We start from the raw sequence: 21,142 nt of genomic DNA on the forward strand, positions 1-21,142 counted from the left end.
ATCACTACAATGCATATCATTTGTTAGCTACCTGTCCTTTAGCCGTTTCCACCCGTTAATGTCCTAGGAATGTATTCTAGTGCAGTGTGGAACGACACAAGTATGGAGGATACTGATGTATATACCCACATCCAAATTTATATATTTATTGTAGTGACAAATCCTCATTCATTCACAGAAAAAATGGTCGAGGTAGTTACAGGATATGTAACCTCCGCTGAAATCTGCTATGACATGACCCGCAATAGAAGTCACATCCCTATGTGCATACAACCAAGTCGCCAGCCTACATATACCATCGAATACAACTCCACCTGTTTAGATCCTCACCCATGCAAGTCGGTAACGAACATGACCTGTACCCATACAATAATACAACCCAGTTATGTAAAAAATGTCCAGCTCCCTCAGGGATGGTTACTGACATGTGGGACCCATAGCAGAACATATGTTCTAGGAAATATAACAGAGGGACTGGGTACACTTTCCCACCTCTCAATGAGCCTATCCCCAAAATAGATTGGCCACTCACTGTCCTCTAGGTCCCTGAGATATACAGTACATTTGCTCGGAGGCTGAATATATCTCTCTGGCCGTATCCCTAGTGGGAGTCCCAGGTCTTGCAACAGCAAATCACAGACATCTGAGTAAGATCGCCTGTGCACTTGTAAAGGGGCTAAAACCACACATCTAGTGCTCAGTCTGAACTATTGATGGATCTCCAGGGCACTAGACAGACAATATTACAAAATAGGCCGACTATAGATTACCTCCTGCTTAAGCACAATAAGGGATAAGTTGGGTTAAAAAGGGATATTTTATATATATTATATATATATATATATATGATCTAGTTATCAGGAACTGTCCCTTGTATTAATTACACAGGGTCTAGAGACAATACACTTCCTTAGTGTTCTTGTATGGCAAGACCACTTACTGTTATCTCACATATAATTCTATTTATAGACAAAATGACCACCCTAACTCCTCCCACAGTTTTTACACTACATAGACCGTAATATACCGAAACGTGCAGATTGTTCCCTATTACTAGTCCTATTACTTTGTGGAATGTGTTGCCGAATGGTTCACAAAATATCTGCGTTTTTGTGGCGAAATTTGGCCCATAGGGATGAATGGCAGAATGTTCAAAACTAGAGTGGGAGATGACAAAAGCTAGAGTGCGAGCTGAAAAATCAGGACATTATTTCTAAACTGCCACTACTCCCTCATTTTTAAGCACACCTACGCAAACTGGCTGCTAATGTTTTTATAAATGTATGTTTTAATGTAACTGACGCACTATGGGCAACATTTTATTTTCTTTACAAAAAGACCACAAATCGTACGCATGGGCAAGCACTTCTCTTCATCCTCAACACTAAACAATAGGGTACCACAAGGCTGTGTGTTGAGCCCTCTCCTTTACTCCCTCCTCACAAATGACTAAACCTATTCACAATACCAATACCTTTATAAAATTTGCAGATGACACGACCGTGATAGGCCTAATCTCCAACAATGATAAAACAGCCTATAGGAAAGAGGTTGGGAACCTAGAGAGATGGAGGAAGAACAACAACCTCATACTCAATACCAAGAAAACAAAGTAGCTAATTCTGGATTTTAGGAAGAAGAAACAAAATGGACACCATCCCATTAGCATTAATGGTGGAAACGTGGAGATAGTTCAAAGTTTCAGATTCTTGGGAGTTCATATTAGTCAGGACCTGTCATGGATAAAAAAACACAACAAAAATTACCAAAAAAGGCCTTCAGAGGCTTTATTTTCTGAGGAGTCTGAAGAAAGCACAACTCCCAAAACAGCTGCTAGTCAATTCTTACAGGTGCACCATAGAATCTGTTATCACATACTGCATTACAGTGTGGTACTCCGGCTGCTCTTCTGAGGACAAGAAGACCCTCAAGAGCATCATCAGAATGGCCGGCAGAATTACTGGTTCTCAGTTACCATCACTGGATGACATCTTCACTGCTCGCTGCAGCAACAGGGCAAAAATTATCTGCGGGGATCCAACTTACCCCGGCCACAGCCTTTTCATTCCCCTACTCTCCGGTAGGCGTCTTAGAGCCCTACATGCCCGCACCACTAGGCTGAAGAACAGCTTTTACCCCAAAACAATCAGTCTCCTAAATGCTCAGAGATTATTGCCCCTTCCTAGGATAGAAACTACCACAGACTGAAAGTGACTGCTGCATTCATGAACCCATGATGACCTCTTGTCTGCAGTGGTGTCTCAATCAGTAAAAATATATATATATATATATATATATATATTATATACACACACACACACACACACACACTGAACTGAATAGTAATGCCTTCTAGTGCAATGTTTTGTCTCTCTAGTGTAATGCTTTAGTTTAAATGTCAGTTCTTGTTCCTCTGTCCATGGCATCTAGGATTGCTCCAAACATTTCATTATATCGTACATTGTATTGTACAGTGACAATAAAGGCATCTTATCTTATTGCAATTAAATGCACTATATAAATAAAAGTTGAAATGCATTTCTCACTATCAAGCTTGCCATGTGCACTTTTAAAATTTGCTAAATTGGTTAGTGTAATGTTTACTCTCTTTACTCACTCCAAACAGTCACTCTGCCCAGTCCAACTTTTCCAGTTTTTCCAACCACAACAGTTACCCAAGCCACTCCAACCGTAGACTACAATTTCCCCAAAAACACCACACAATTTCCCCAGAAATTGTAGCTTTTTTAGTTTCTTTTGAAATGCAGTGTACAAGAATGCTCTTATTTACAGCATGCAAACACATGCCACACCATACCAGATGTTGACACTACAAAAAGACAGGTATCACTTGAAAATATGCTAGCACCTCTCCATTACCCTCTGCAGGGTTATTAGAGATTACAACAAATAACTAAGATGAAAGGAAACTGACATACGTGATTGCAAACTGTAAAACTAATTAACTTAGCTGACAAAACAATCCTTGCATGTATGCAGATTGTATATAGCAAACACCAGTATTGTCTAAAGGAGCTGTTTCAAATAACACATGGGACTCATTCCAGTTTCATCTGGAATTTCCCGCAATGATGTCTCAAATACATGTACTGTTGAATAAAGAAATCAGATGTTTGACCATTCAGTCTTCAGTGCAGCGTGGTTGAATATCTCCCAGCTGGAAGAGAGAATATTCACTGCAAAGTGAAAATTCAAGGGTGGAGGTCTGGGATCTCAGTGTGCAGCCATCTCAAAGCCACCTTGGATGTGAACAAGCTTTCAGGGAAGGAAAGATGATATTTCATCTGCTTTACCAAACCTTGACCCCATTTGGGAAAAATATCTATTTGTGTAAGCCTCTTTTCCAGAGAGCGATCCAGTCTTTACAACTTAGGCCTTTCATGAAGCTTGTGCCACCACTTTGTTCTCAAGTAGTGGTCACTTATGGGAGGTTGATACAGCTTACACCAAAGAAAACTTTTTTTTTTTAGATTTTACAGAAACTATCACTTTAGATCATGTGTATACAACGTTCGGGTCAACGGCTCTTAAAATCTGTAGCACGAGCAACACATCTCACTATACCAGAAGCGCACCTAGCGGGTGCGAGATGCCAAGGGGGCCACCAAGTCACTATGTCATGGCCAGAGTGTATTTACATATGGGTTCAGGTAGTGAACTGAACCTGTTCTCCGAGTGAAGTAAAGCCTGTAGCACCTCATATAAAAGTCTTAAAGACAATTTGAACCTCAGGCACTTACTTTTTTTTTTTTTACAAAAAAAACTTAGCCATGTGGCTCATACATGCTTTTACACCTTCGTATATGTGGCATTTCGAAAGTCAGCTATATACATACAATCACGCACCTGTGTAGAGCAACCTCTATGCGCACAGGAGGGACTTTAATTTGACTTTCTCCACTTACAGCTTACGCATCAGACACCCAGGAGTTATACAAGTAGCCTTTTATTCTGAAGATCGTATTACAAGATGTTGCAGGGCAATCCAGATGGTAAAAGAATTATGCCAACAATAAACTCCTAGCTCAGAAAATGGATGCTGCTACTCAGAAGCTGAGCACACTATGAGCAAGGCATCACTGGGAAAACAGGAGTGGCTAGGCTAAACTAACTAGAAACGGGGGGGGGGGGGAGCATACCAATACACAATGCAAGATACTGGAACAGAACAGTATAGGTTTAAGAATCTGCTGCTTTTAAATATAAATGTGATTACGTCGGTTGAACTGTAATTTGCAGAACTGAACTTTCAACCACAGTGCTTCTAGGAGAGAATTTTTTTTAAATTTTTACATTTTTAATTTTGGCGGCTTAGTTTTTTATATGTATATAAACGAATTAAATTGCTGTAAAAAATTAGTTTTGAGTGTAAAAAAAACAATAAAGATATTAAAAAAACAATAAGCCACATGTCATCGCTGCGTGTGGCTGCAGATGTTGGAGCAGACTCAGACTTAAACTTACCTTTTTTAAATGTCCTGTGTCTTTATTTAAGTCTATTAATGTCTTACGAATAAAGGATAATTTTGTAAATGAGCTATGCTGGCTTCAAAATCTCCCCCCCCCCCCCCCAATAAGAAATGGGGGATGACATAGCGACCTTCTGGAAATGTGTAGAGACTGATATTAAAAGAATAAATACGAAGACGACATATCGCAAGCTAACAAAAAAAGAAAAAGCCATTAAAGAACTCCAATCTACAAAAAACATAGTTATTAGACCTGCAGATAAAGGTGGAGCCATATTGATCCAAAATGTGCAAGATTACGATTTAGAATGCAAGTGTCCGGCTGTCTATCAGCACCTTGACTCCGCCACCCCGGGTGACCTCTCACCCCATCTACTAGAATTAGAATAGACCCATCCACCAAGACTAAAATACTTATATCAAAGAACATGTATATTTTCAGCAGTCTAAATAATTGAATAAACAGACTAATATGTACACTTTTTTATATATATTTTTAATATTTTGATTTTTTTATATTTAATATTTTTTAAATATATTCTTAACACATCAATCGACACATTTCTGTAGACTTTATATCGCGCCATCCATTTAATTATCCATCTATATACAACCTAATTTTTATTCCATCTATATTTGATATTTCATATATTCCTCTCATTTAAGAATCAACCTATCTGAATTCCAGTCCATGTTTTACTAAAAATCAGAGGAGGAACCTACAATCCCCTCCTAAATCAACCAATTAATAATGCCAAGAGAATATGATGTGTTTAAGAATATATTAAAAAAATATTAAATATAAAAATAAAAAATAAATTTACAAAAAAAAAAAGGGAGTCACTGTCTCTCAGGGACTCCACATCACCAAAGATATATAAGGGAACAGAACATTACAAGCTTGGATCAATATCTCTAGTAAGTGTACAGTCACATCCCACTGTTACTTGATTCATTCTGTTTCCATCACATGTGTAAAATTGTTTATGTTGTGGAGAACCGTTATACGCCCCACTTCTTCGGCTAGGAGAAATCAGTTGACCCGGAGACAGTGAACGCAAGTGGCAGTTCAAAGCAGCAATAGTCGATAGGGGTTCAGAGGATACAGAGAGACATTAAGATACAAATCCGTTGATCAGTTGACAGGATTTGTCAGAGCCTTTACGGTTCAGTATAGACAGACAGTCCTGCCAGCAACTGTCTCGCTTATTCTTTGAACTGAGAATACCAACATGGGAGGACAAGGGTCTAAAACTGAATACCCTAAACCAGAACCAGGGTAAACTTGCAAAATCTATGTAGCTTGTGTTAGTCCAACAAATTACCTGATCAACCCATGGGTAGATAATTTAGCAGGCTGGACTGAGGCAATGGATGCTGCAGATTCATTTCCCAGCAACGGTGACTATAGTATTTATCATATGGATGTGGTCAAAGGACTGTCTGGGTGATAAGACAGCCTGGCCGCATTTCGATGCGGATCCTTCCTGGGACATGGATTACATGTCCAGGGGAGGGGAACAGTGGCTAGAAATAGCCTCCCATTGGTATGATGCAGGCAATAAGAAAAAAAAAAAATCCAAAAAGGTCCCAAAAATGATAGGACCCTACATGAAATAGAGCAGGAGGTGGGAACAAAGAAAAGTCAGAAACCCACTCCACCTTACAATAATTCTGCCCCCACGGCACCTCTGTACCCAGTTCTGACCCAAGATGAAGATGCGGTAACAGCAGTTATACCATTAAACCCGAGAGAAAAATACAAACCTAAAATGCAAACAGGCCCAGAATTTGCAAAAAGTATGATAGAGTATGGTACAGCTGCCGACACACGGCCTACTAAGACGGCCATGACACACGTAGCAAAGACAAAAAGAAAGACAATGAGGATGAACTAAAGGAGGAAGTCCAAATGACTGCTCCCTTTCTGACAGCAGGACACCACTTAGTAAAAAAAAAAAAAAAACAGATATAGAAGACCTCAACAAAATTATTAAATACTGTCCCAAATCTTCCATAGCCCCACTGGGGACTATTACATACCTAAAGAAAGCCTGTAAAAGGGAGAAACTACACACAAGAAGATTTAAGGCTTATCCTGGATGGTATAATAGGCACACATACAACATGGAATTTAGATTAGGTCAAATCCATATCTGAGATTGTAAAACACACTGATGCTCCATATTATATATGTAACACAGAGGAGGGTCAGAAAAGGATATGGGGGAGATGGAGGAACATATGAACGAGGTATTCAAACAAAAATCTTCATTGCCCGTAGCAGTGGCCTGCAAACAGAAATCTGCTGAGACAGTCACTGAATTCTGGAAAAGATTCATGGACTGTTGGAAGACTGAGGCAGGGCTACCTGTACGTGGCACTGACAGTTTTATTATCTCCACAGTTGTGAACAATTTGTCAGACAAGTTGATCCTAACTGAAACAAAATGTGTCCTCCTGGACCTCAGATAAGACCGACTATTTTGAAAAACATCTTTAAAAGGAAGCAGCAGGTTGCCTTGAGATAAGGAGAACATCCCACACACACACACATATAGTGGCAGAGGCGGAAGAAGGTGGAAATAACAGCAGATCCTACAATGTAAGACAGGACTCACAAATACCGAATAATTGTTGCTACAACTGTGGAAAAGGACATTGGGCATGGCAATGCCGCGCACCAAGAAGGGATGGGAGGGGTCAAGATTACAACGCAGAGACCCGACACTCAGTCACAAAACAATCAAACAAGTCAGACAAGCCAAAGACAAGGTCCACAGGGTCAGCCCAGATTCCCACTAGATTGTTGCTGGTGCGAATCATACTGAGGATGCCCGGAGGGACAAAACCCAACTTTCACACAGGTCACAACACATTGGAAGGACACACCAGTAATTCTACTCTGAGTAGGAGGAAGGAGAGTGGGATTCATGCTAGACAGTGGAGCTACTTCTAGTGTGCTAAACAGTTCAATGTACAAAGGACCTCTAAGGAAGTCTGAGCCCTTTATGGGAATAAATGGGGTATTGACAAGAACATACAGAACAGATTCCTTACCAGTAGAAACCATTGAGAGGGAATACATTACAGATCATGCTTTTAGCATCATACCTGAATGTCCTGTGAGCCTTCTGGGGAGAGACTTGTTCATCAAGTTAGAGTTGCAAATCACCTTAGAAAATAATGTCATCAGTGTACACTCTGATGCTCTGCCCATAGTGACCCCTGTGCCTTTAACACGTTTAGGACCTAGGACGAGTATACTCGTCCTGGAGCACTGGTACTTAGCGCTCCAGGACGAGTAAACTCGTCCTGGCATCAAACTGTCACCATGTCTGCATGTTACACTCAGCCAGGTACCCAGGGTTAATGCCTAGGGGGGTCCTGTGACTCTCTCTCCCCCCCCCCCATATCTGCGATTGCTGAAAACCGCAGGTCAATTCAGACCTGCGGTTTGCAGCGCTTTCTGTAGTCTCTGATCCCTGCGGTCTCTGACCGCAGGGATCAGAAACTTTAAAATGGCCAAAATAAATTTGTTTTTAACCCCCCCCCCCAGGGGCGGGTTGTGGGCGGTGCGGGCTTGTGGCAGGCGGGTGGTGCGGCAGGCAGGATTGCGATCCCCACCCGCCTCCCCCTGAATATTCATTAGTGGTCAGTGGTGTATACCAGAGTGTCAGCACATTGCTGACACTCTGGTATAAACGGCTGACATCGCTGCGAGGTCAGCCATTTCACCCTTTCCATACCGCGGTCCGTACGCACCCCAAAATAGCGCCAAACCGTCATCTCATCCCGCAAAAATCATACCCTACCCAAGATAAATCGCCCAAAAACTGAAAACTGTGGCTCTTAGACTATGGAAACACTAAAACATGATTTTTTTGTTTCAAAAATTTTATCATTGTGTAAAACTTACATAAATCTAAAAAAAAAAAAATTGTATACATATTAGGTATTGCCGCATCCGTGACAACCTGCTCTATAAAAATAGCACATGATCTAACCTGTCAGATGAATGTTGTAAATAAAAAAATAAAATAGTACCAAAAAAGCCATTTCTTGTTACCTTGCCTCACGAAAAGTGTAATATAGAGCAACCAAAAATCATATGTACTCTAAACTAGTACAAACAAAACTTCCACCCTATCCCGTAGTTTCTAAAATGGGGTCACTTTTTTGGGAGTTTCTACTCTAGGGGTGCATCAGGGGGGCTTCAAATGGGACATGGTGTCAAAAAAAAACTGTCTAGCAAAAACGGCCTTTCAAAAACCGTATGGCATTCCTTTCCTTCTGTGTCCTACCGTGTGCACGTACAGTGGTTTACGACCACATATGGGGCGTTTCTGTAAACACAGAATCAGAGCCATACATATTCAGTCTTGTTTGAGTGTTAACCCTTGCTTTGTAACTGAAAAAAAATTAAATGGAAAATCTGCCAAAAAAGTGAAATTTTGAAATTGTTAACCCTTTAGGTGTTCCACAAGAATTAATGGAAAATGGAGACAAAGTTTGTAAAATCAGTTTTGAATACCTTGAGGGGTGTAGTTTCTAGAATGGATCATTTGTGGGTGGTTTCTATTATATAAGCCTCACAAAGTGACTTCAGACCTGAACTGGTCCCTAAAAATTGGGTTTTTTAAAAGTTCAGAAAAGTTTCAAGATTTGCTTCCAAACTTCTAAGCCTTGTAACATCCCCAAAATATAAAATATCATTCCCAAAATGATGCAAACATGAAGTAGACATATGGGGAATGTAAAGTAATAACTATGTTTGGAGGTATTACAATGTAATATAGAAAAAGAAATTGAAACTTGGAAATTTGCAATTTACACATTTTTGGTAAATTTGGTATTTTTTTATAAATAAAAATGTATTTTTTTACTTCATTTTACCAGTGTCATGAAGTACAATATGTGCCAAAAAAAAAAAACAAGAAAAAAAAAAACTCAGAATGGCCTTGATAAGTCAAAGCGCTTTAAATTTACCACCACATAAAGTGACACTGGTCAGATTTGCAAAAAATGGCCTGGTCCTTAAGGTGAAAATTAGCTTGGTCCTTAAGGTGTTAATCCTTACAAATTTACAAGATCACTCAGAATTAGAGAACATAGACCCATCACTATAGGCAAAGGGGGACTATGACACAGGACTTATTGACTGCACACCATACAAAGCAAACACCAAAGAAGGCAGTACACCTGTATATCAGAAACAATACCCGCTGTCCAAAGAGAAACTTGATGGACTTAGAAGAATTCCTACAAAAGGGAATCCTGGAAGAGGCGATTTCACCTTACAGCACGCCCGTGAATCCAGTGACAAAGGTAGATGGTACTACCCGCTTTGTACTGGATTTAAGGGCAATAAATAATATCATTGTGCCTATTGCTCCAATTGTCCCAGATGTCACACTTTCTACAATTCCTGCAGACGCTGTCTATTTCAGTGTGATAGATCTGAAGAATGCCTTCTTCTATCCCAGTTGATAAAGCAACCAGACTACTTTTTGCTTTTTCCTTTGACGGACGTCAACTGACCTGGTGCAGAATGCCCCAGGGATATGCCAATTCACCTGTAGTGTACAGCATAGTCCTCCAAGCCACGTTAAAACCATGGTACCCCCCAAGGTTCTGTGCTGTTGCAATATGTCGATAATTTGTTACTGTGTAGCATGTCAGCGGAGGCCAGCATTCAGGATGGTTTATCACTATTACAATGGTTGTCAGGATGTGGTCACAAAGTGGCACTCAAGAAAATGCAATGGTGTAAAATACAGGTTGAATATTTAGGCTGTGTCCTCACAAAAGGTGAAAGGAGAATCAGCACAGAAAGAGTCCAGTCTATTGCGGGCCTGGCCACCCCACACACACACCAAGAGAGAAATGTTATCTTTCCTTGGTATGATAAACTATTGTAGACAATGGATTCATGAGTGCTCCTATTATGACAATGTTTTGAGGCAAGCCACTCTGGAAGAAAATCCAGATTTGATAAAATGGTCTTCCATTTGATTATCTGAAATATTCACTCCTGTCGAGTCCAGTGCTGGGCCTCCCTGACTATAATATGCCCTTCCACATGTTTGCATGCCAAAATTGTAAAACCATGGTGGGGGGGGGGGGGGGGTACTGAAACAAGAACACAGAGGCAAGTTGCGTCCTTGTGCATTTTTCTCAAAGGTTATGCCCACCTCTGTTCAGGGGATGCCGGCATGTCTGCGTTCCCTTGCAGCCTGTGCAATGATGGTGGAATTAGCAACCACTTTCACCCTGGGACATCTAACCTTTTCGCACACTACACATGATGTTGTAGGCTTGCTCAGAGGTGTACATACACAACACATGTCAGCGCAAAGATTATCTGGATTAGAGATCCTGTTGCTCAGCAACCCTTCACTCCAAATTAAATATGCATCCAATGTTACAGGACCAGCGCCTGTTCTTAATGCATTACTAGGACTAAAAAGAACAGAAGATGTCCTTCCTGACACACATGATTGCCTACAGGTGCTCAATCACGAAACGTCACCCAGGGCTGACTTATAGACTGTTCCCATACTTGACGCACCAGAAGTCTTTGCTGATGGATCATGTTCTCGTCCCACTGACACCATATTCTGTGCAGAATATGCCATTGTCATGCTGCCAGACAGTCCTGGAAACAAGCCCTATTCCCATTCAGTCTGCACAGGCAGGTTTCTTGGGGCTTGCATACTACACACCAAGAAACCGGTCACCATTTACACAGACCGTAGATATGCTAATGGTGTAGTATGGGATCATGGAATGATTTGGTAGAGGAGAGGATTCACGGCAACAGATGGTAAGAGAATCTCACATGCACAGCTAGTCACGGGAAGCCGTGCATACCTCAGCATAGTGCATCCATCTTCATTGCACACTTTCACGGGGTAAGACACAACAGCATACAAACCACCCACATGTTGTTGAGCCAAAGTTTTTACATCACCGATAGCAAACAGTTAGTCACAGACTACATACACAGATGTATTACGTGCTTGAGAAACAACCCCAACAACCCACTGAAAATACCTCACCAACACCTTGACTACCCCACAACATGCATATAACTAAAACAAAAAAGGGAAACAAGAATATGCACTAGTGATAGTTGACATGTTCTCAAGGTGGCCAGAAGTCTTCCCTACAGCCAAAATCCTGACTCAGCAAATATTCCCAAGATGGGGCTGTCCTCTGGTTATTGAATCAGACCAGGGGCCAGCCTTTACCTCAGAACTTAAGGATATAGCTAGACTGTTACAGGTGGAATGGAAATTTAATATTCCATACCACCAACAAAGCTCAGGCATTGTGGATTTTTTGCAAGACAACCACCACGGGTCGGAGATCTTTGTGGGCAGTCGCTCAGTAAAGCGCCACTACCTGCCGCAGGCCCGTCACAACCTGTACGTGGGGGGGGGGGGTTTAGGTCAGGTTAAATATACCCCCCCCCCCCATGCGCTCAGTACAGGGCCCCTTTGCTGCTGGCATGACTTTGTTGGACAAACCACTAACCCCTGCAGTCACCCCAGAGACTTGTCAGGAAGATCCAGGCTCTGTGGGCAAAATCAGATGCCAACAGGAAACCCAAGATGGCAGACTGCGATTTAGGGAGCAGCCCCAGCACCACTCATTCCTGACCTGGCCGCACCACCAACACTGCGGGTAGGCCAGATCAATAATTCTGTACTAACTTAACCCTGAGGTGCAGCCGTATATACTGCTCTGGAAGCAGCTTCAGGCACCCCCTGTGTGTCTACCGGAGCCCCTTCAGCCAGAGGTGCTGAGCCCCTTCATACTGGCCAAGGATTCCGGGTAAGAGCAAGTTACAGCTGCATTTTCTAGGTTGTCCGCACAGCCAACTTCTTCAGCCACCACTAGGTCAGGGGCGCACTACCACAGCTGCGACAATGAGCTATCAGAGGCAGGAGCGCCCCCTGATGTGCTTCAGTAGCTAGAGCAGCGAGGAGGACATGGATGCCTTCCTCTAAAATGTGTCCTCTATAACAAAATAGTGACATTTGGGAGCCACGTCATGGACTACTCCTGACTGGTGAGGACCTGTTGGCAGTTGTGTGTTCTAACGTTTTTCTGTTTCAGGTTGCATAGTTACTTCTCATGACCATCAGGGTGAGGACTAAGGATTCCCCCCATCAGCATTTAACCCCTCATGTCCAAGTTCATCCCCTTTCTCAGGTTACTTGATAGCCTTGTGCTTTTACAAAATTGTATACCTCCTTGGATTCCAATTAACTCTTATCCCTGTGGATTACAATTTACTTTTAAAGTTTCCAGAGGAAACTACAACTTCAAGCACTCCAAGGAAAAAGGACTCAAGTTACTGTTGAGCCTAATTTTGCATTAATAAAATTGCACTACTCTTATTATAAAAATGTTTTATTTCAACATAAAAGCTTGCACCCAAAGAAAAGATTTAAATGATACCTGAGCTCTTTGTGATGTCCCATTTGATACTTTTGCATTAATTACCAGTTTACAAGTTATGCAACGTTTAAGATAATATGCCCATTGTGTGTATTCTCTCCTAGGTGCTGCAAAGTGAATTTATGCACTTGTGACATTTGCACTTACCATTGCATTTAACAAAAAAAAAAAAATTTGCAATTTACTCAGATATGCTGTATTCAACAGCTCTTGTTCTCTCCCCTCTTTATACGGACTGTCTTCATACAGACACTGAATACTAATGGCCTACACCCGGTGGTATATACCCATAGGTACCCAGGGTAGGACCAAGTGGTAAGTCCTGGCAGGTCTAATAACTACACAGGTACCCCCGCTGCGTCGGGAATCGTTAGAAGTCCTAGACTGCTCCTTCCTGCTTGTTTTATGTTCAGGATTGTTTCCATCCTGAGGAGTCTTATTTCCAGGAGATCCATGGGATTATAATGCCCTCCTCCTGTGACATTGCCAGAAGTATACAGAGACGATAAATAGCTCCCTTTGAGCCTTTTTGCCCCAAGGTAAGGCGCCTCAAACCTTAGACATAATTTAGCTACCCCTTAAAGCACGACCACTATGGTGACTAAGCCAAATTTCTCAGGCTTTGGTGCAGGAAAGGGAATGCAGGATAAAGCCACCCTTTCATTTGCAGGCATTACTTTACACAATTGTGGGAATACAGAGTAAAGACACCCCCATGCTTTCTTTGGCATCTACAGAGCTCAGGACACTACAAAGTTAGTCAGTAAGGTTTTGCTTTGTGCAGTATTTAGGTTACCTGGGTATACCAAGAGAAGGAAACTGTGTTGGACACCTTACTCTAGCGGGCAGGAACCTTTGGAAAGCAGTTTCACGTTTTGTCTATGCATGTCATTATATGTAATTCATGCAGCACTTTGTATTTATTGGATACCTCAGAGCTGGTTCCTCTACCCTCCTAAGCATAAGCCGAGGGCGGCTTAACTTAAAGTAAAGGGGAATGTAACATCCCAGAGTTATGTTACCAAACTCTTTTACCCCACTACAGCATGTTAAGTGTATGTATTTTGTCATACTGTGTAATCCAACATCACATCCTCAAAAATGTGCATTTTCAATGCCCGTTTCATGTATTTGCTGTAGTTTACTATGTACACCAGCAGGTGGCAGCAATGTGTGACCAGGAACTTAGTGCCAGTTTAGCATATCTAAACTGGAATAGTACATTACAGTTTAGCCCCCCCCCCCCCTCTATGAGCAGAAGTGGGCTGGCCCATGTCCTGTCTCATGGGGAGGAAAGGAAGTTAGTGTGCCAGCTACCCCTGCTAGGGGAAGACTGCATTGGTAGGAGCTCCCAGTTCTAGGGATCCCAACCCAGGATCGTGCCTCGGCTGAGGCCAAAGATCTTTATCCCCAGACTGAGCCCTTCAGCCTCAGCTGGTAGAAAGCAGACAGCACCTCCAGATCTCTAGGACGTGCCACTCCCTGTGAGCAGAACTGTGAGTAACTATCCAGAGACCAGGAGAAGCCAAATTCCTCCTCAGCTTGTCAGTCCCATACCAAGCAGAAAACAGAGCAGAAGATAGATACCTGCCAGATTCTCCAGGCACATAGTATAGCTGCAGAAGAGATACTGATCCCTGCCATACATTGCCTATACCTGCTGGGACCCAAGACTATTGCTGTACTTCATGTGGATTAATGCTGCCATCAAGTAAAGACAAGTTGAATTATATTACAAGTCTGGATCTCATTTACTGCTACCAAAATCCCTCAATTACTCCTACTAGCAACACACTCATTTATTGCAAGTGAGCCAGGATCAAGGAGTCTAGCCGTACCATGGTAGGAGACAGTTACTCCTACTATCACTACACTCAAATTAATTGCAAGTGAGCCAGAAGCCCGGCCGTACCCAGGTAGGAGACACCGTGACACAATTATCACTACCCTACAGAGACATTATAGGCCATTACACCACTCTGGCATTCCTAATCTGGGACGTGCGTTATAACACCTTGGAAGGGCCCTGGGATAGTACCCTGCACACACTTCAATTGGCGTCACGACAAATACATAATATCCACCCGTACCTGGCTGCTGCACATAGTTCTCCAGGGCTTCCCTGGAGAAGGCTTGTACGATGACCTTCATGTGCTTGTGCTGGCTGTCGTGCAGATTGAAGAGGCATATATACAAGTATACATTATTAAAATTTACTTTACAGGGGCTCTGTAAATTATGGCCAGGGGATCCACTCCGAACTCTGACAGGATCAGGCTGTACAGACAGAACAAGCAGAGTCGGAGCAGGGAGTGTCAGTGGCAGGGGCAGACTGAGCAAAAAAAGTTTCCCTAGCTTAATAGTCCCTGCGAAGGTTTTTCTTGCTGCCTGATCCATGCCCCACTTCTTCCTATTTACCATGCTGAACCATTTCCACTTGCCCTGATCTCAGCCTGTTTATCGTACTTACCCTATACTTTACCAGACTGAACATACTCTGCCTGTCCTGACCTTGTCCAACCCACCAAAAAATAAGTTAAACAGTTACAAAAAATGTGGTTACGATGCCCCTAAATGTAATAATTCTAAAGATGGCATCATCTTAGACCGGCCATCTAGACCTGCAGCAGATGTAGCACAGAGGATAAATGAGGGGCAGGGACAGACTTTTCTCTGACTCTATACTGACTATTGTCGGCTTACTTTGAAACCTTTTTACGCCAGAATGGTAGAGCAAAAATCCTACTAAGCTCCTCCGCTTTCTGCTAAACCATGCCACAAAAAGTGTAGAAACCCTAGTTGAACCAATTTGCTCTATTTTTTATTTTTTATTTTTTTTAGACAGACTTTTAGCACAGACACATTAGTTAACCTGGGCCAAAGTTTTTTTTTTTTTTAAATGATTCCAACTGAAAAATAGTTATGTAATGTGATGTGAGAAAGTAGATAGATAGGAGCAAAGGCAACTTAAAACCATGCTCAGAAAGAAAAAGCAAGGCAACATCTCAACCAAGCTCCTCCAACTCAAAGACGGTCTCCAGGACAACTCCTTCTGGGAACTATGGAATCACATGGACAAAACCATACCTTCCAACCATCCCAGATCCGGCAGGACAGTTCCGGATTTCAGTCGCTGTCCCGGTACGGGGGAGGTATGTCCCGCTTTCAGGCAGCTGTCTGTCCATAGGAAGCAGAGACAGTTGCCTGTATTATGATGAAGCAGAGAGCCTGCCGGCTCTCCAAACCTCTGGTCTGTATAGGGGCAGGGCTGGCCATCAGCCACGGCTCCGCCTCCTCCACAGACCAGAGCAGCTGATGTCCTGCTGCTGCTAGGAAGAAGGTAAGTATGTGGTGTTGTAATGCTAATGAGTTTATGAAGCCAAACTGGCGGCCAGCAAATGCGGTGTACCAGACACTTTGCACAAGCCGTCACACTCTGAACACCCTTGAGGGCCGGGGTACTCTTCACCCGCCTCCAGCAGGAAGGGGGACTTTGGCAGAGCCCTTCCCAGGTGTCAAATAGCAGGGCGGCTGGTGGCTGGGCACACCGGCCGCAGTTGGGCAAAAAAGACCTAAGTAAATACCGTGACACTATGCATTGGTGAATAGGGAAACAAGAGAATGGTCAATAAACGTAAGCCAGGGCACAAGAACCAGAAGCCAACCAAAACTAGGCAACTCGATTTATTACCTCCAGAATAGGATATGTTCTGATAAACCTGGGGGCGAGCTTAAGGCAGTGCACTGTCGGCAGCAACATTCTGCTTGAAAACTGCCTTTTGGAGTTGTTGACGAATCCCCTCCCACACCCCCTTCAGTCTATTAGTGGTCTCAGAAACCCCAGCAATATTTTCACAACCCTTAAGAAAAGCCAGGGACCTGGGATGAAACCCAAAATTACAGAAGGGGGACGTACCCAGAGACTTATGATGCCTATTATTAGAGGCAAACTCTGCCAACGGTAGATACATCTGCCAATTAAGTTGGTTATCTGAACAGAAACACCCAAGATAAAGTCTCCAACGACTGGTTGGTTCTTTCCATGAGACCGTCCGACGGAGGAGGATATGCCGATGAGACAATTCCATCCCAATACGCCCACAAAAGGCTTTCCAAAACCTGAAAATGAACTGTGTGCCTCTATCGGACAGTGTTACAAGGAACCCCATGCAACCTGACATTATTGATGAAGGCATTGACCATAGCCCTGGATAAAAAGGTAACTGAGAGGGATGAGATGACACTGATGGGAAAAACCATTCCACAATAACGGTCATACCTTCAGAGACTGGAAGATCAGTAATGATGTTGTCACGGTGGGTAGGATACAAGATTTAATAAACACACAGAAAACCTCAAAACAAGCATCAAGGCCAGAAGCTGGGGATAAAGGTCACCTCCTGACAATTCCCTACCAGCTCTCCCTGGACTTCTGTGCCCATGTTCAGACCCTAAAGGTGGGAATAAACGTGCCCCCGTGCCTAAGGCTGAAGATTCCCTAAAGTCCCTAAGATGGTGGAAAGGGGGAAAGAGGCAGCCTGCTTCCTCAGGTCCTGGAGGAGGCAGGTGTCTCTTTAACAGTCTAGATGCAGTATGCAGCCCTGCAGGGTGAGGTCACAGGAGCAGTTAGCAGACCGAGGGTTTTCCTGGTACTCAGTCTTTTATATACCCTGGGCAGGCGTACAGCAGTGATAAAGAGGCTGGCACAGGGGTCCTCTGGGGCACACTATATAGGGACCAGGCCGGATGGTAGGTGAGGTGCCCTGGATGTTGCAGTTTTTTTTTATGTGCCGGTGGCAAGATCCCTTTAAGTTTGTGATACTAGTGCCGGTAACGGTGGGCACACCGATTTATTGTAGGAATAATTGAGGAACACAATGTTGTAGTGAACCAAAACTTCTGTTTACTGAAACAGTTAAACTATATACAGTCGTTGGTCAAAGTTCCATATGTAAGAAGTAGTAACATGCAGGCTTTGCATCAATTGGCAGGCATAATGTTCTTGCAAGATACTCAGAGGGTTAAACACTTACAGATCAGGCTGCACTTTTCCTCAGAATCCTGTCTGTCTTTATCCCAAGGCCCATATGCCCTATTGCTGGCTTTATCCTTACTTAGGGAAAACTTCCTTTAGGTATAGGTCTCCTTGCTTTAAATAGATCCTTCTGCCCTTCAGCTCTCTGGTTTGGCTGGAATCACTTCTGCTCTGCACCTTTAAAGGAACTTGGTTTTCTCCTGGATGGCAGCTTCTGAGCTTCTTTGCTCAGGACCCTCAGGCAGGCTTGACTGCACTGACTAGCCTCCTGGACTATACTGCACTGACTCTTTCCTGTCTGGGCCTAACTATATATACACTAGGGGTTCCCTAGCTCCCTCTACTGTCTAGGAGGAGGAACTACCCCCAACAGGCCTGATACAGGAGATAACAGGGGAAACACATACAAACATAAAATACAACGACCAATAACGTGGCCATATTGACCCTTGTGTAGTGCCCACATTTACCTAGTGGGACACTACATAGACAGAACACAAAATGGAAACCAAAACCAACTTATCTTGCAGCAGAGCAGAAACAGCAAATCCACCTTTCCTCAGAGCAAGATAGAAGCTATAACTCACACAGGACACTAGGAAGGGGCGTAATTTAAACTAAAAAGACCCCACCCAGTGCACCTGAAGGAAGGCGGCTACAACTCCACACCCAAAAAACAAACAAAAAAACTACACACGTGCTGCTAAGGCTACTTTCACACCTGCGTTTAGGTGCGGATCCGTCTGGTATCTGCACAGACGGATCCGCACCTATAATGCAAACGCTTAGATCCGTTCAGAACGGATCCTTTTGCATTACCATGATAATGCAAACGGATCCGTTTTGACTTACATTGAAAGTCAATGTGGGACATCTCTGTAAAGAATAAATCAAGGCAACTGGACGTACTGTAGATTTCTTGAAAACGTTTCACTCGTTCTTCCAACGAGCTTTCTCAATTCTGAGTGATTGTACAAAAAATTCTGGGAATAAATATTTCAGAATTGAGAAAGCTCGTTGAAAGAACAAGTGAAACGTTTTCAAGAAATCTACAGTACGTTCAGTTACTTGATTTATTCTTTACAGATATATACCATGACCTGGATAAAGGAGAACCTTCAGACTCAATGGGGGACAGATCAGTTTTAAAATTGAGCCATATTTTGTCAACTTCAAACGGATCCGTCCCCATTGACTTACATTGCAAGTCTGGACGGATCAGTTTGCCTCTGCACGGCCAGGCGGACACCTGAACGCTGCAAGCTGCGTTCGGGTGTCCGCCTGCTGAGCGGAGGACAAACTGTGCCAGACTGATGCATTCTGAGCGGATCCGCATCCACTCAGAATGCATTAGGGCAGTACGGTTTCGTTCGGGGCCGCTTGTGAGAGCCTTCAAACGGAAATCACAAGCAGAGCCCCGAACACAAGTGTGAAAGTAGCCTAACCTGGCAGACCTCCGCACATAACCCGAGCAGGGCATGACAGATGTGCGACCAGATCCAGTCCAGGATGGGGAGGGGAGGGGAAGGAGCTTCCCAGCCCGAGTGGACCGAGGTACCTTACTCCTGGCGCACACCTCACATGAATGGACAAACTCCCCAACATTCTGCCCCAAGGAAGGCCACCAAAACCCCATGCCTAACCAGATTAATCATCCTTTTACCCCTGGATGACTGGCCAGCACGGAATCATGGCAACTCTGAATAATACGTAGTCTCAGATTAACTGGCACAAACAAATTATCCTGTGGGGTGTATGTGGGAGCCAGATGTTGTGACCTCATCACCTGCCATTCAACGTTGGTGACCACCATTCCTGGGGAAAGATTAGGGAGTGGACTAGCCTCTTGCTGGACAGGGCACAGACAAAAACAAGGTTCACCTAGCCTGCCTGGGGTTAGGCATCTTAGCATTTTCCAGATGAATTAGGTTCTTATGGTCAGTAAGAACCACAAACAGATGTCTGATCCCCTCCAAGAAATGTCTCCATTCCTCAAGGGCCCATTTAATGGCTAATAACTATCAGTTACCAATATCAGTTTAATTCTGTGGTTGAGAACTTTCTAGAAAAGACAGCACAAGATCGGAGGTGCGTGAGGGAAGGGGACCACACCGCCTTCACCCCAACCTCCACCCCAAGCCTGCAGGTGACAAATCACCCCAAGGAACCCGATCTCCCTCAAAAGAACACTTGGGTAAATTTATATACAGGAAGTTATCCCTGAGCCTTTTGAGAACCGCACGCACATGGTCCCTGTGGGACTAAACATCTTTAGCAGACATCAAAATGTCAATGTACACAATGACGAATAATCCCAAAATATCCCTAAAGATGTTATTAACAAAAGCTTGAAGGATGGCTGGGGCATTGCAAAGTCCAAAAGGCATCACTAAATACTCAAAATGCCCTTCGGGTGTATTAAAGGCCATCTTCCATTCATCACCTGACTTAATACAGACGGGGTTGTAGGTCTAATTTAGTAAAGATCTTGGCCCCAATAACATGGTTGTACAAGTCAGGGACGAGGGGAAGAGGATACTGATTCCTAATAGTGATCTTTAGTTCACGATAGTCAATACATGGCATTAATCTCCCATCGTTTTTAGACAAAAAAGAAACCGGCTCCTACTGGAGACTTAAGGGGGCAAATAACATTTGGAAATATTATCCCGGACATAATCCCTCATAGCCACCCTCTTGGGTTCCGAGAGACTGAAAATCCTTCCATTAGGCAGAGGGGCCCCAGTAGGGTTGAAACAAGTACTCGATTAAATTGAGTAATTTAACCACAAAAAAAATCTGATGCTAATTTTTTGCATAAAGGATTCGTTTGTCACGTGACCACGGAGCGGGAGTGAAGCGATTGCAGGAGCCGGCACTCTCCATACCAGTATGACAATCCCTCAGGCAGCTGCTCCCAGCCAATCGCAGTGCTTCTCTCATACACCTCATGTGAGAGCAGCCATAACAGACCCGCTGATTGGCTATAAATGGATTGGGAGCGGGGCTTAGCACAGCCAGGAAGTGTAGTGGTTTCAGGTTAGCGGGGCTTGCTGTACATTACTGGGGCTGGTGACCCTGTGTGGTGCCGTCATGGGGTTGTCACTGTCACAGCTAGGGGATGCTTTGTGTTTGCACAAGGGGGGGG

Source organism: Bufo gargarizans, chromosome 1 (genome assembly GCF_014858855.1).
Source record: "Bufo gargarizans isolate SCDJY-AF-19 chromosome 1, ASM1485885v1, whole genome shotgun sequence".
NCBI classification, from domain to species: Eukaryota; Metazoa; Chordata; class Amphibia; order Anura; family Bufonidae; genus Bufo; species Bufo gargarizans.